Source organism: Microchirus variegatus (assembly GCF_963457635.1).
Source record: "Microchirus variegatus genome assembly, chromosome: 1".
Lineage (NCBI taxonomy): Eukaryota > Metazoa > Chordata > Actinopteri > Pleuronectiformes > Soleidae > Microchirus > Microchirus variegatus.
The window spans coordinates 14342647-14353357 of NC_139802.1; the positions used below are offsets into that span (position 1 = coordinate 14342647).

The 10711-nt window shown below is 40.4% G+C and overlaps 1 protein-coding gene across 1 annotated transcript in view; it reads right to left on the reverse strand.

The window, feature by feature from the left end:
* Positions 1 to 5562, reverse strand: part of col14a1a (collagen, type XIV, alpha 1a) — a 109455-nt gene extending 103893 nt beyond the window's left edge. Inside the window, exon 1 of the mRNA XM_083898982.1 lies at positions 5501 to 5562. The gene's annotated coding sequence lies outside the window, so the exon portion shown is untranslated. The remainder of the gene's footprint in view (positions 1 to 5500) is intronic.
* Positions 5563 to 10711: the final 5149 nt, after the last annotated feature.

A 10711-nucleotide genomic window follows, 5' to 3' on the forward strand; every position in this document is an offset into this window, starting at 1 on the left:
AATTGATGCCTGGGGAGAGATTCAGCGGTAGAACACGCAGCAAACAGCAATCACTAGTTGTGAGCTACTGCTTTATTCTCAACAGGAACCCAGGAGAGTGCCGTGCCAATCTCATCTGACATAGGGCGACAGGCGGAGGTCACACCCTGGACAGTTTGCCCGTCCATCGCAGGGCCACATAAAGAGACGTATGTCCATTCACTCGAGAGTGTCCAATTTACCTAATCCCCATATTACATGTTTTTGGACTGTGGGAGGAAACTGGGAGAACATGCAAACTCCATGCAGAAAGACAGTTGTTCTAAACATTTCTGTACTCACTCATTCATAGGGGGTTAGCCATGGAATTAATACCAGTCACATGTGACAGTAAAAATGTGGTTGCGCCTTTTCTATGTGCTTTACTGTAAACATGACGGTACCCAGAAGTCAAAAGACTCTGTATAGCAGATATCTTCATAACAAGGCGGCTGAAATGAAACGGTCCATTATCTAAAATATAAATATGGATTTTAAGAATGTAACTACACTACTCAAAAATACCTTGCCTTGTAGTTTTAGTATTTCGGATACTTTACAGTTACCCGTTATATTTTTGAGTCTCTCTCTGTCCGAAAAATGCAGCATGGAGCTTTGAAGCCAATGCTGTTACATTATCTGTCAGATCTTTATGGGCCACTGGAGGCTTCTCACCCACATTTCGAACAAATCCGGTCATAAACGCAACAAAGGCTCACACTAAGATGTCAAGTGTCTGATCTTGCATCACGCTGCTGTCCAAATAATGACTTCTCCAATGAAAATACATTACTGTCTTGCACTGTGGACCACTAATGGATGTGTTCTTGCTTCAATAAAAGCAAAACATGGCCTTATTGATAAGACTCATCCCAGTCCGATCCCTAGTCTGGTCAGAATGGTTTTTTTTTTTTAAATCTATGCTTTCTCTGCAGACAACACAGAAAAGAAGGGGGAAAAGTCAGACATTTCAACTAAGAAAGTGATATTCAAGAAGTGAAGGAATTCTCTCAGACGTCTTCCAACAGTGAGCAGCTGACTCTGCTGCACAGACTGATTTAGAGGCTGTAAAAAATGCTTCAGTTGACTCCTGAGATTTCACTCAGGAGTCCCCCGGCTAATGATTACAGTCTTGTAGGGTGCAGACCTGCAAATGACTGACATCAATATGGGAGGCCTGGATAGACTCCAAACTACAAACCAAGGTAAAACATTCTTTTAAAATCTTTCCCATTTCCCACTCAGAGCCAGTCACAGACAATGATGCTCTAAGAACAGACATAAAAGTTGTTTAATTTAAGGCCTCAGGATGGGACGGTCTGTGTTTAGTCCAGAGAAGCTTGTGCTTATGCTTTGCAAGTTGCAATTAAGTCATTTGTCGAGCATCAGTAAAACAAATGAGGGTGCTAAGGTAGTTATTTTACTTAGAGTGGAGGATGTTTCATGATACTTCCCTCAGCAAATAGCCCCATCCCATTTTCTTTGAAACACATCTGAGAAAAGTCAATCCATCTTACTAATTTACAGACACCCATACACTCACGGGCCACTTTAGTACGTATTAACTGCTTATTAATGCAAACGTATAATCAGCCAGTCACATGACAGCATGCTAATGTATTTAAGCAAATAGACATGGTCACGACCCGCTGAAGTGTTTAAAAACTTAAAAATGAGTGTTAGAACGGGGACAAAAGGTGATTTAATGACTTTGAATGAGGCCACTCTAAAATATCCAGGGAGGAAAAAGTTTTTCGAGGAAAATATACCAGAGAGTTGATGCCCAGAAGAAAGTCTAGACTAGTTTGAGATGACAGACAGAAAACAATAATTCACCTCACCACTCGTTAAAACCAAGGTAAAAAGACGACCTTCTCTAAACCCACAACTAGGGTTGCAACATTTTCAAAATTGGAAACTTTTCATGGGGAATTAACAGTAATAAACAGGACATTTTCAAAATTGAAGGCTGGTAACTTACAAATAATTGGTAAATGATGTTAATTTTGCATAAATTCTGATTTGATGGTGGTCGGTTAAATATCAGTGCAATTCCTCAACCGCAGGCACATCGTACACTACTTACTGCAGGGCTATTGAGGCCCTGTGTGCATTCCTCCATCACAGGTGATTTCTACAAACCTGAACTATTAAAGTCACACATTTCAGCCCAAATAAGACATAAAGTCAAGTAAGTCCTTGGGATATTAAGGGGTAGATATTTGATCTGCTATTAAAGTTTAACTGGCAACTATTAAATCATAATCTATTAGAGTATGAGGCTGTTATTGTTCTGCTATTCTTTTGAAGACCATTCCATTTGGATGGATGGGAAGCATTGTTTATGACACAGTTTCTTAGATTCTCGTTAATTCCCATGGAAAGTTTCTGATTAGGAATATTTCCAAAATTCCCAAACTAAAGTTGAGCTCCAGGAGAAGTAGACCACATTGGGTCTATTGAGTATGCCGTGTACATAATAAAGTGGTGAGTGAAATGTACACCTACAGGTGTATCCTGACCTCAGCCTAACACATCAAAACATGTCTTCACCTTAAAGTGTAGTAAGCCCCCATAATGTGACTGTGGAAACAGATTTAGGTGCCCACAACATAAGGGATACCAGGTACACACACACACATATCAGAAGGTTATAACACTATAAGCCAGCTGTTAATGAAAGGTTTTGAAAACAAACCACCCTTACATAAAAGAGAGCTGATTACTATCCCGGAACACAGGAGAGTTAGTCTAGTTATAGCACACGCATACAAATGCTCAGCGGGGGGACTTCACACAAGACTGGTAATACTGCCGTGGAATTAAGTACACTCAGAGCATGATAAAGAGGGGCAAGAAAGAGAAACAGTCACATGTTACTACACAAAAGGAGCACCTTCTCTTGATCCACTGGGAGACATTATCATCTTCCCCACAGCACTCAAAGTTACACACACACACACACACAACTGAAACACAGCAGGATATCATTACAGCCCCAAACATGTATGAGGTAGAACACCATTCAAGGTCACCTCTGTTGCAATGAATGTCAAGTAGCTCTGATGATGGTAGAAAGTGTGTGTGTGTGTGTGTGTGTGTGTGTGTGTGTGTGTGTGTGTGTGTGTGTGTGTGTGTGTGTGTGTGTGTGTGTGTGTGTGTGTGTGTGTGTGTGTGTGTGTGTGTGTGCACACATCACAAACTGAAAAGCTTTTTGGTAATTTGGTAAGCAGATGTGTTGGACCAGAGGCAAAGCTGTAAACTTCACCTTCAACAGTAACAGCCTCACTTTCGACTGAAAGGCATCATGTTGTTCTCCTCGGGTGATCGTATCAAAAGTAAATCAACAGCACAAATCAACAAATATAACGCTCGCTACACCGTTTAGTATGAAGAGATTTCACTGCAGCACCTGATTTTAAAATGCCAAAATAAACCACCAACACCACACCTGTGATAAGACATCAGAGCATATTTTACTGACTCATAGAAACACCAGGTTTTTTTTTTTGTTTGTTTTTTTTAATTATGTTTTAGCTCCTGTTCTAATGCTTTCTGTGTGCAGAATTGTGATGTGAAAAATCTTCATCACTGTAGGCATGATAGTTACACATTATTTTGCATGAATCCAACACATGACCACACTACAGCGTGGTGACGGCTATTAAAGTGTTACAAGAGATTAAAATCACTTCGACTTTGATTTACTATCAGTGTGTTTCCATCTCCACCGAGGAGCCAATTGATTATGTATTCATGGATGCAAAGTGTCTATAAATAAGTTTTACTACATGGTTAATTGCTCAGTGATGCTCACTCACTCCCCCCCTCCCTCCCTCGCTCACACACACACTTTTTCCTGTGTGAGTGTGTTTGTTCCTCTCTTGCTCCATCAGCAAGATAGATGCACTTAAAGTACCACAGATTATATAGTTTTAAAGACATATATCTGTTTATAAAAATGATGATTTGCATTATGCAGTTCACAGGAGGCAGGACTTATTTAAACCAGACTCATCATTCCTTATTAATTTTATTTCTGTGCCCCCACATTTTTAAGTGCCCTGTGATAAATGATCACCCAAAACAAAATAACAACGGGATCGCACTTAAACAATAAGCATCCTACCACTGAGTAAGGAGATTCTTTGTGTTCACTTCAAGGGGAACAAAAAATATGTACACATGTCACAGAAAGTAACATTTAAAGTAGATATATTATACCTCATTCCCTGGCCCAGTTAGCATTTGGAAAAGTGATCATTTTCCCTCATATATAACATGTATCCACTGGACAGGTAAATCCTCTGAGGCTGGAAGTTTGTGTAGAACTCTGTGCTGCACTTGCGCAGCCAAGAATAGAACACTTCACGGACTTCCGCTCTTCCGGATACTATTGCCCTCGCCTGCACTCTCGCGTATTTTAGGGACAAAGCGGAGCTCCGCGAGACAACAATTCCAGGAATGTCTCATTGTGACGTATCAATGAGTGCAGAAGTCAACATCGCGTGTTTCATCTCCTGTACTTAGACCAAGGAGGACCACAAAAACATGAGTGAGTCATCTCTTTTCACACTTTGCCTACTCGTAGGGCCTCCAGAGTCCCAAATATAAGTATTAAAATTATTAAAAAGTTGATTTTGCATAATATGTCTCCTTTAAAATCTTGTAATAATAATCATATTCACAAATCATCAGCAATTAGCATGCCTCATATTCCGCCACAAGCATTGTTCCTGTGTGAATCTGCAAATTATCAGTTTCAGGTTTGTTTCCCGCACACACACACAAATGGTCAGTTACTCTGCAAATAAACATTTCCCCCCCACTGAATCAGAGCCACAGTGAAGAAATCAACACAAAGGACTGTTTCTGTGCAAGCACGCTCTCCATCAGCAAAATGAATGCCTCACTTTGTTCGAACAGAAAAGAAGTCGAAAAATATGAGCCATTATATAAAATACGAGGACATGAATGATGCCAAACAAAACAACATCTCAATTTCAATAACAAAAAGACAGAGAGTCTCGTCAAAACAGGCAACCACGCAGACAGCCCAGACTGTGTGGATCATTCATCCCCCTAATATCAGTCGTCACAATCACCTAATATCTGTCTGCACTGGGAAGGTTGAAGGGTTTCCATAAAGCACCACAGAGAGTGATTCACCAGCGAGGCATAGACCGTTTTGGCATCTTTACTCTCACGTGGGCAATTCCACCACCAAGCCCATGTTTGTCTGCTGTGAAAGGGTTTATATTTGCACAGTAACTGTGCAGCGAGACCCAACTGGGCAGGAACAGGCACCAGACTCATATTTTTAAATTTCTGATGCACAAAGCTGATGTTTGAGACGGCAACAGCTGTTTTTCCTTTCCTTCAAACATCGCTATAGCAACTCACTGGAGGACTCTTTACACTCAGCAATACTCCTTGCAATCCACTTTATTTTTTAGGAGCATGCAAGGTCAGGATTTCCTACCTCCAGAGATCTCGTTGGCATCCTCTGGTGATACAACGGAATCAGTCAGCGTCTGGGACTCAGTCTTGTCTCCTCCATCACTCTCACCTTTTTCAGCTGCAGCAGATTGAACAGACCGGTAACATGTTGGGAGAATCCAAAAGAAGTTGCTTAGCATGTGCATTCAAGAAAGCAGACACTTTCAGACACAAGACACAGCATTATTAACAACAGGAAACACAAAAAAGAAGAACATAAAGGACATATCAGATGTAATAAAGACAGAAAAAGATAAAGAATGGCATGAAAGGAGAGGAAATGAGGGGAAGGAAAGGGAAATGAGACTGTGAATAGACTATAGCACATTAGAATAAAAGAAGAATAAAAAAGAAGAGAGGTCATGGAAGGAAAGGACACAAGGAGAGGGCAGATGAAATACAAAGAAATATAATGTAAACACTGGCGAGAAGCAGTGCCAGCCCAAGCCCTTATGTGGTCCTAAGCTTAATTTAACTTTGAAGGCCCCCACCAACCAAGTAAGTAAGTGGTGCTCGACTATATTATTTTAATGTCATTTTTTCCCCGATATTTAGGCTTTATTGGACAGGACAGTGAAGCCTGACGGGGGGAAGACAAGCAGCAAAGGACCATGAGTGGAATTGAACCTGGTTCACTGCAAAAGCTCGAGTATGACTCATACAAACACTAATCACTATACATTGCCTGAATTATAGTTATGTTGTTTACACTAAACCAGTGTCACTCTTGTTTTTCTTAACCTTAGACAGCAGTAAAATCACCTAGTATTAAAGGTGCATTATGTAATAAATCTAAAGCAACTGGCCATAAAATCCTCCTACTATGTCACAGAGACTCAGGAATAATGTTCATATAACAAACTGAACTCACCAACAACAACAGTACAGGCAAAATATTTAAATAAAAACACATATTTTGCAGACTGCAAATCATGTTTATGTTTTGAAATCATGTTTTGGCATGCGGCGCCACCTACCGCCGTCTACCAATCATTGCAGTCAGTAGAGTCTCAAGCTGCCGAGCAACCACGGGTTGCCAGTTATGTCAGAAAACGAAGCCAAAAAGACCTCGGTATTTTGAATTTGAATGTAGTAAAGTAGCAAATTAAAGTTTTTGGCCACATTCTTACATATGGCACCTTTAACTTGCACAGTCATATTCAAAGTGTTAAAATAAGACGAGCTTAATAACTTTGGTTTCTAAGACTGAGAAGAGATGTTGCATTTGTGCATGAAATGAGCAAATCTTCAACTACAAAATAAAACCAATTAACTTAAGATAAACACTATTTAAATATCTAAATAAGCCTAGATTTCTCTAATATGTTAAAATGTTCTCCACACACTATTGGGCATGCAGCCACTTAGTTCACTTGTGCCTCTGAGGAGAAGAGTTGAGTCGAGCAGTCCCAGAGCAGAAGTGCACAGTAGAGCAGAACAGAGAATGTGGGAGCGATTAAGTAGAACAGTAGCAGACGAGAAGGAAAAACAACAAAACGCACAAACGAACCTTTATGTCGGCCTTGAAGTGGTCTGCTCTGCTCACTGCCGCTGACAGCGATGACACCGACAGTGTAGTCCTTTGAGGGGCTGTAGTCCGTTATCAGCACTTTAGTGTCTGATTTAGACACTATGATCTCCCTCTGCTGACCACCTGACAGAAGAAGCAAGATATTATTATTCTTACGATGTCACCAATATGAAATGAATGCAGCAGAAGACTCATTTGTCATTCGGGAGACAAGAAAACATTACATTCAAGGTAACAAATATTTAATTGTCACTGCATTTATTTGTGAATTGTGTGTGTGTGAATTACTGTTTATCTACAAATAAACTGACAAATAAATTAATATTGTGGTTCCTAACATATAATTCAAATTATTTCAAAAATTAATCTCCATTATCCCATTATAAATCTGACTCTGCAATCAGTGTGGCTGTGTGTGTGTGTGCTTCCTCAGCTCATGTGTCTTCTGTCCCTGCAGGGGAGTTAAGGAGAAGTGAGATAAATCCTGCTGAAGGGGACACCTGGTTCTGGTAAATGCATGGATCAGTGCTCACAACATCAAGTGGAACCTCAGTCTGTTCAAGTGAACCAAACCACTGTTAAATATCAGGTCTGAAGTTGAACGGCAGTGAGCTACGCTCCCGTTACAGGCCTTGCTCGAACAAACTGGTGGTCACTAATATGGCAGCAAAAATGAAAACATGGGGAAACAACAGTAAGCAGTTTTTCCTCTAGAGCCAAAAACATGTGTTTAACTCTCAAGTGGCAACTGGTTATGACATCAACCATAAGAAGGTGAACTTCTGTTTTGAAGCCTGCAGCAGCCATATTATGCTGGGCCGCCCATGGTCAAGAGAAAAGGAATTGGGCTCGTAACCGTAACATTGCTGGTTCAATCTGGGAACAGGTCAAGGAAGGCACCCAATCCCCATTGGTCCATCATTCAAACCAGTTCACACGTTGCCAGCACAGCTGCTAGGAACAATTTATGTTTCAGAGACAGAGACAGAGATTGAACCACTGACCCTCTGGTAATAAGACAACCTGCTCCACTTCCTCATCAATCTATAAATTTCAGAAATATATGTCTGTGTGAGTTATATAAATATCTCTCGAATCAATGGTCCGAATGATTTCAAACTTGACAGGTGTCTTACTTTACGCTACTTATAAGTTTGACGTTGTTTGGATAAGTAATGCAATAGATATCGTTAAATATCCGTAAAAGAAGCACACATTGGCTATCGCTGCTCTACTGTAGCCACTCCCCCTCTCACTCACACAGCACTGTGGGCTACCTGTGTATAAGCGGGTCTTTTGGCAGAATTTAATCCACGGGTAAAACGTTAAGCTAATCTAATCTAAACTCCTGCTACTTGTACACAGATACCCAAATACATGTCACCTAATATCACCGTTATACATTGTTATGCAACCATGTAGTTACATTTTTCATATTTATTGTATGCCACTACATCAGTATCAGTATTTGCTTTCTAACATACACAAATAAAAATGTCACTGAACTTTTGCTGTGTAATAAGTAGTTAAAAGTCTTGTAAATTGTACTAAATGTTTGTTTTTTTTTGTGGCTGAGGCTGGGAATCAGTGTTCACATTTGTTTACATGGAGAATTGCTTGCATGAGGGATGACTCAATTTAAGAAAAACTCATTAAAGTCATTATCTGCCCGTATTAAACTCAAGCATATTCTTAGGAAGATTACAGCAAACAACTGACTGTTTGCTTGTTCAGAGCCGTCATCAAAATTATTTGAACCCAGACTAAATATAAAAGGTTGGCAGCAAACACAAAGATGCTCCATCGTAAATGCAGAGCAGGCCTGGTGGAACCATCAGACAGCACGCAGCCATGATGCTCAGCTTTGTGGCTGCAAACGGAATTTACGGCAACAGCAGAATGATAAAAATGGCACAAATGAAATCAAAATGAGAAAAACATAATTAAAAACAAACACAGGAACACAATGTGACTCACAGAATATATAACCATATACACAGATTTTTTTTTATTCATATATATATAACTTATGTCTACTTAAGTGTCCTCAGATCTGCTTGGCCCCCAGATGTCATGGTTTTCAGTTACACTTTAACAACCTTAAAAGGATGCAGACTAACTGGTTGGTTTTTACCTCAGCTGAACTGCCGCTCCTCCTGCTCAGAGATGTCGTATAAGACGTTTAATGACTTACTATTGTTGCCCCGGAGTTGTGCTTTTCCAGTGAGGTCTTAGGTTAGATGTTGGCTCTTTAAGAGGCTTTCTGATTCACCCTGATACTACAGTGAGGTTCAATGATTTGTGAAAAATATCTTGTTGTGATTTTGCAGAGAGTCTATATCATCACTTTTAAATAAATAAAAAAATAACATAGCTGCCAACTCTCACGCTTTGGCCGTGAGACACGCGCAGTTTGATTGACGTCTCACGCTCTCACGCCACACCTCCGATTTGTCACGCTGAAGTACACATTGCGGTTAAAAGAAACGGTTCTGAACATATCTGACAGCTGAGTTTACCTATGATCTAATCTGTTGAGCCTGAGAAGAGCCACTCGTGATCGATAAGTTATGCCTGCAGAGACTGTGAGGAGTACAATATCAAACTGTCTCAGGTTGAGCCAATACATCCAAAATATTCTTCTGACACCTGTTCAAAAGTGGTAGCTCAGTGGTTAAGTAGACGGACTTACATCAGGAAGGTCATAGTATTGAATCCAGAGGATGTAATTATTATTATTTACCTTTTTATTGTATAAAGCATGGTGAGTATTAAGCATTATTAATACATAAAGCATATTGTGTAAAACATTAAAGCTCACATAGAGTGGTCCTGTTGCACATATATGTTAGTTATGGAGGTCTACTTACATACATTAACTTGTTTTTATGGTCAAAAACCTCCTAGTTGCTGTAAACGAGCTGATAGAACTCCTCTTTTCTGGCGCTGTGCTGAGCCGCGATATTTCAAACATAAATCTCACCCCCAGAAGACAGAGTGAGTTGTGATTGGCCAGCCAGCGTAGAGTCTTCCCATCTGTCTTGTGATTGGCCAATACCGGAAGTGACATATTCAGCACACCCGCTCTCAGAAGCGCAGCTCCCACCTCTGAACGGTGGATGCACTGCTACTCATTATCAAAACATTGTTTTAACAGTGTTTAAAAATAGTTTTGTCACGACTCCCCGCCACAGTCCCTTTTATGACTTTGACCCGGAGTCAAACCCAGAGTCAGAAGACACTGACGCTCGTGAAACACCTCCACAACGGACGTTATTCTTCTTCTGTGGTTCAATGTACGCAACCGGATGTACCCGGACTAGTGCCCGGACCAGGAGGATCTACTGTTCAGGTGAACTGCTGTTTACGTAACCAGACCAGATTTTTTCCGAGATCTCGCTGAGCTCGAGATTACAATACAACACAGTGTTCTCAGCAGTGGCTGAACTGTTTGTTTTGAAACTTCAGGGCTTCGTAAACGAGGTAATGACGCAGATACACACTAAAAAACAGCGTTAATTGGAACTTCCAGTCTAGGTCCGCTTTAATAAGCTTAGGATGTATAACATATTACTATAGCCATACATATGTCCGGCATGCCACGATGTCTCACTCCAAGGTTTTCTCAAAAGTTGTCAGCCTTGAAATAAAGATAATCTAAAA